The following is a 6,202-nucleotide window of genomic DNA, read 5'->3' as shown; positions in this document are numbered from 1 at the left end:
CCAAACCTAGGTGCTTCTTCCCTGGAAACAGATATTGACGCCATATCATACCCATATCTGGACCTTGCGCTCCAAAAAGCTTCCATCAGTCTGTTTTTTACTCCAGACCTCTACAGCTCAGTGTTCTGACTGCACTGGACTAACACCCTCAGTCTCTGGATTTGGATATATTTGACCTGGTGGCTGACCAGCCCTGTACAGGATTCAAGGAAGTCCTTTCTCACCTTAATCTGGATGTTTTTCATCATTGATGCCAGCTTGTTGGGCGGGGGAGGAGTACTATGGACAGAAATTATCCAAGAGCGTGGTCATCGAGGGAGTCCAGTCATCTATCACTGATGCGGTGGACCAATCGGCTTCTGGAGCAATCGAGAGTTCAGTCAGACAACACCACACCTGTGACTTACATCAAACTTTAGGTTGGCTCAAGAAGCTGCATGGCCCTTTCAGAAGCATACTTAATTCTGGCTTGGGTCAAAAGGTACGTTCCAGCCACAGTCCATATTCTCAGAGTAGACTATTGTCAGACAGGCCTTTTCACTCATCAGTGCCTAGACGCAGGGAAAGTGTTCCAGGACATCTGTCACCACTGGGAGACACCGAACATGGACAGGTTCAGGGCAAGGGATCCAAAAGCATTTGTAGTGGACACACTGATGACCCTGTGGGACAAGTTCATGCTGAGGCCTTCCCTTAACTAAGGATTTTTCTTTGACTGCTTTGCAAGATTGAGATGGGAGGGCATTCTGTTGATCTTGGTGGCACCAAACTGGCCTGGTATTCAGATGTTACCCATCTCCTGGCTGGAAGACACAATGTGGACACTTCCATACCAACTGTACCTGCTGTCTCAAGGACTAATCTACCATCCTGTTATCTCAAGGATCAGTTTAGTGTGTTGGTTTTAATGGTTTGGTTGTGGAAAGCCAAATTCTATGAAATCGGAGTCTGCCTGACTCAGTTAATCCTAAGCTGTATAATGCTGTAAATCAACCATTCAGAGGGGACTACCATTGCACTTAGAAGGCTTACTTCGCATGATGCAAGAAGTTTCACCAACTCCTTTTTTTTAAAATTCTAGACTGAGAGTGGGAAAGAATTTAAATCTGTCTGTTTTTTTTATGCATTGTGCATCCCCCATTGGGGAGATTTAAAAGATTATTTTTTTCAGACAGTCCTCGCTAAAGAGATTTACATTCAATTTTCTAGTCATTGACAAGTTATGAGAAATGTTTGACTTCCTCACCTCACTGTTATCCACATAAATATCAAAAGGGTGGGGTGGAAAATGTGCTTACATCATGACTTCAGTGGCTCATCAATGTAGTTAGCAGAATAACTCCCCTAGAAATACATGATAAGTAAGAAATGCAGCAAGTGCAAGGGATCGTTGCAAACCATGTTCATTCTGATACAATCAGCACTTTCTAAAACTCTCTTGTAAATTAAGTTACAGTATGGGGATTTTGCAACACAAAAGTATGTTATAGTGGACCTTTTGTTAAAATTCATGTTATTTTTTTATTGAAATGTAAAAAGGACATAGCATTTTTTTCTATTTTAAGTGCATGTGCACTAAGTAATGTGTATGAGCCAATTCACACTAGGGCGACCGGTTACTGTGTATTTACCGCACACGACAGTTTCTCTTTTAATGTGCATTGCATTAAGGCAGCCTATTCATTTAAATGGACTGCCAAATGTGATACAACAGGTCGAACATGGCACCTGTTGTATGTTTGGTAGTACAGTGCACCTCAACACACTGAAGTGCGTTACCATGTGATGCAGTGCTGTGGAGCAAAGGTGCATTTGCTGCTATTCCAAATGAATGGGAGCAGAAAATCAGGGATTTTATTTTTACAGTTATTGTATATGCAGTATTGATCACTGTAGATGCCAGGGTTTCCCAACTAGGGATCCTCCAAAGGTTGCTAGTTCATTAAGCAATGAGCAATTTCTGACTCTCAGATAAGTTTGCACTGACACTATTGTGCTTTTTAACTATCTATAAGGGGGGATTCTTCCCAATGTCCACAACTGTAAGAGGCATTCTTCTTACTGACCATCACACTAATGTATCATGAGTTGTAGATATAGTCATTTTTAGCAAGGGTTCCCTGAGACTGGAAAGCTACAGTGTTCCTCTGTGTTGAATAGGTTTAGAGAGGCTGGTATAAGCAATAGTTTTAGCTGTCATGAATGGGTTTCCTATTCACGAACAGCTTGCTTATGGTTGTGATCTGTGATTGACTACAGCTAAACACATGGCACATGTAGCCAGGTACAATTTGATTGCTGTGGGCCAATCACAGATCACAGTAGTAAGCACGCTGTTCATTAATGGAAAGCCATTCATGACAGGTTGTTTACATTGTTATCATGTGATCGTTATGACCAGTCATAGTGATCCTATGATACCCGGTTTCCGGTAACAGTAATCTACTGTGTCCGGTGGACACAGTGGTCACAGGAGGAGTGCCCTGCGCGCTCCTAACCTGGAAGAGACAGAATCACGTATATACACGTGACTAAGCCTGCAGCTCCTCCCTGCTGCAGTAAATGTACCGTGCCGGAGCGACAAGTGGTTAAAATAGAAATGAAAGGAAAATTGTGTATATAAATATAAATATATATATATATATATATATATACATATATATATATATTTATGAAAAAAAGCATTATGCACACCTTTTTGTACAAGTGATCACACGATGACCTCAGTTCTCAGCTGCATAAGGGACTTGGAGAACTAGGCTTGGAGAAACAGCAGAACAGGGATCTACCCAGTAAATGGCTGTGCATGGGGGTGTGTCAGCATAAATCTTATAATTGGAGGCCAAGCAGACTATTATCCCTGCACAGTCAGAAAACTGAGCAAGCTGGAATGGATGTGCTCTGCTGCTTAGTGTGATCAATTTGAAATAGGAAACCAGGGGGGCTATTGCTTTTAGAAGCAGCAGGAGGGGTCGTCCTCCCACCTCCCTCTGCTCACCGGTGTTTCTCAGGCTTACTGTTCTTACAGACGAGCCTGGGAAATGATTTGGCTGTGCGTGGGGCTGGTTACAGAGGTGAGGAGAGACCAGATTGTCTCTCCCCACCTCTATGATCTAAGAGGACTGGAGCAACGTCATGACGTCACTTCCAGTCTAGGACGCAAGTAAACAGTTTTTTTTTTTTTAACGTATAAGATCAATGTTTTTCTTTTGATAAATGTGATCCAAAAAATAAATAAATGTAAAAAAATGAAAGCGCCCCCATCCCTCTGTGCTCGCATGCAGAAGCAAACGCATACATACATACGCATACATACATAGGTCGTACACACATATGTAAATGGTGTTCGTTCCACTCATGTGAGGTATCGCTGCAAATGTTATAGCAAGAGCAATAATTATAGCACTAGACCTCCTCTGTAACTAAACGGGTAACCTGTAAAAAAATTGACAGCGCCGCCTATGGATATTTTTAAGTATCGTAGTTTGTAGCCATTCCACAAGCATGCGCAATTTTAAAGCGTGACATGTTAGGTATCTATTTACTCGGCATAACATCATCTTTTATATTTTACCAAAAATTTGTTATACATTGTGTTTTTTTGTATTAAAATCTATGAAAGTGTATATGTGTATATATATATATATATATATATTTATATGTAGCAGGTATCTCTCAAGGCTGGTGGAATACATGAGAGAACTCTCTGCTGCAGCTGCGTGGGTATTTTTCACCCCCCTTCCTCTCTTCACACAGATGCTCAGAACTGCTGTGTAGAAACCTCTCTATTAAAAAAGGTGGAGCCAATCATCAGGCAGCAGCAAAGCACTGTGGAATAGAAAGTCCAGCACAATGCAGCCTGACTAAGGTGTGTAGCAGGACTGCAAATCCCAGGCTGCATTGCAGGTAGCAGGAAGTCTGTGGGTGAGGTTAAAAAGCACACAGGAACTAAGCAAAGGCTCTCTTCGTTCCTGGATCCCTGCAGGAGAGCAGCTCCTCTGCTGCTGTGTGTGTGGGAAACCACGGCATACCAAGGGGCACACAGTCTGCAACTCCAGCCCACAGGAATAGATCATCCATGTCAGAGAAGGACGCCCTACAGCAGCATGGTATGTCTCAGAAGAGGCCGTTGCAACAGCTCAGAGACTAAATGCCACTGCGACACACCTGCATCTAGGAGAATCGATTGATCACTCTGTGGATGACTGCTGATTGCGTACAGGATTGGTGAGAGGGGCTTTGCCCGGGAACCTTTATTGCCTTCCCTAAGATACTACATCTAAATAATGTGCACAGACACCTGTTATCTGGAGTCACACAAAGGAATGCCACATTACATAACCAGCTACTGCACATTCCTTCTCATCACCCTGTTATATTGAAGGACCCTTGTTTACAGAGCTCCTACTTTGCCGGTGAAGATAACAAACGCAAAGCTTTGCTCATAGGACACTACTGTTCTTGCTCTTAAAGGGGACACACCATGGGTATTGAAATCACTTCACTGTGTGTATTAGAGGTATCATAGGCCGGCCTGGGGTTCCCCTTTAGCCATAGCATACCACCTACATCAAAAAGCTTGTTTGATCAATTTAATCTGTATATGCTGTTATTTACGCTGTATTTGTTGCATTGTGTTACTGACTGGTTTCTTTAAACTGTTTTAACCAAATCCTGGATACTTATACAGGTCTTGGCTGACTAATGTTAACCTAAACTTTAATTTTCTCCAAGTAAATTGGAAGAACAGAACTGTGTTGTGTATTCTTGTTGAGTTATTTCATTCATCACATTGCTAGGTGTGCCAGAGGGCCGGGACAGTTCATTGGGGTTGAAAGGCAGGGTATTGGACTGAACAAACAAAAGAAGCTCCTCCGAGGGTTTGCTACACGTGGGGGCTCGTCCGGGATTTCCGTTGCTCTGCAATCAACTCCCCTACAAGCGCCAGGATGGACCCTGCCTGCCGCTGCTATCAGTGGTGTGAGAAAGAAGGCACCCGCTCAGAATCAAGTGTGGTGATCGAACTCCCAGGGGAGGCCTGGGCTGAGGAACAAATCAGCCAAGCTGTGAAGACACTATCCCCGGACAAGTAGGCGTGGGTGATTGCTGTCAAAACAGACTGTGGGACTTCCCACACTTATGCACTACTAGAGTGGAAACAAGGAGTCCCTGAAAGCTTCAAAGGTGCCAGTGTGCAATTGGCCAACAAGACGGAGCTTTGTGTAATCCATCTGAAGGTTCCAGAGGAGGGTCCTACCTCCTCCAGTCAAGCTGAATCAAATAAAGAAGAGGTTCCCTCCCCATTACCTCTGACCACGATTGGACCAGAACTCTTTGCTGGCCTGGGAGACTTTGTTTCAAAATGTCAGAGAGACCCTCCAACATACTCGGCAACTGGGTATCGGAAGCTCAGGGTTTTCTCTGGAAGACAACCAGTGCTTACAGGGGAGGACAACTTTGAAGAGTGGCTGGACCAGGCCACACAAGCCTTGGATGAATGGGACATTCCTGAGACCCACAAGAAACAGAGAATCACAGACAGTTTAAAAGGGCCGCCTCAGAAGCCATCCGCAATTTGAAGCTCAGCAAGCCAGATTGTGTTGCCCAGGACTACCTGAACATTCTGCAGGATGTGTTTGGGAGCACAGAGAAAGTGTCTGATCTTATTTACCAGTTGGAGCATACTTACCAAAATGAGGGAGAGAAGCTGTCGGAGTACATGAGACGTTTGGACAAAATTATACACCAGATCTTGCTGAAGAAGGGTCTAGACCCTTGGAAGGTGGATGAAATCCGAGCCCAGCAAGTCTTGAGGGGTGCCCAACCTTTAGACCCCATCACCCTCCTGTTGAGAACCCGGCAAGATGGTGGCATCTTGAAGTCTCCAGACCTGATCCGGATTGTGCGAGAAGAGGAGGCCATGCTGGAAAACAAAAAAAAAAGTCAGAAGCCAGAATCTGTTGTCGGGGTCAGGATGGTTAGTGCAGCTGATGGTGACCTCCAGATCGAGATTCTTAAGACTCAAGTGTCACAGCTGATAGAGATGATGGCCCTGTTGACCGTCAAGCCAATTGTTCTACCCAGCGATGAAGTCTCAGAGGGGCCCAAGAAGTCTTTAAGCTCTACGATTGTTCAGGTGCAGAAGCCAGTAAACCAAGGGATTTGTTTCAACTGCGGAGGAGACAGACATTATCGACAAGTA

This window comes from Aquarana catesbeiana, linkage group LG03 (genome assembly GCF_042186555.1).
Source record: "Aquarana catesbeiana isolate 2022-GZ linkage group LG03, ASM4218655v1, whole genome shotgun sequence".
NCBI lineage: Eukaryota > Metazoa > Chordata > Amphibia > Anura > Ranidae > Aquarana > Aquarana catesbeiana.
This window is presented reverse-complemented; position numbering follows the sequence as displayed.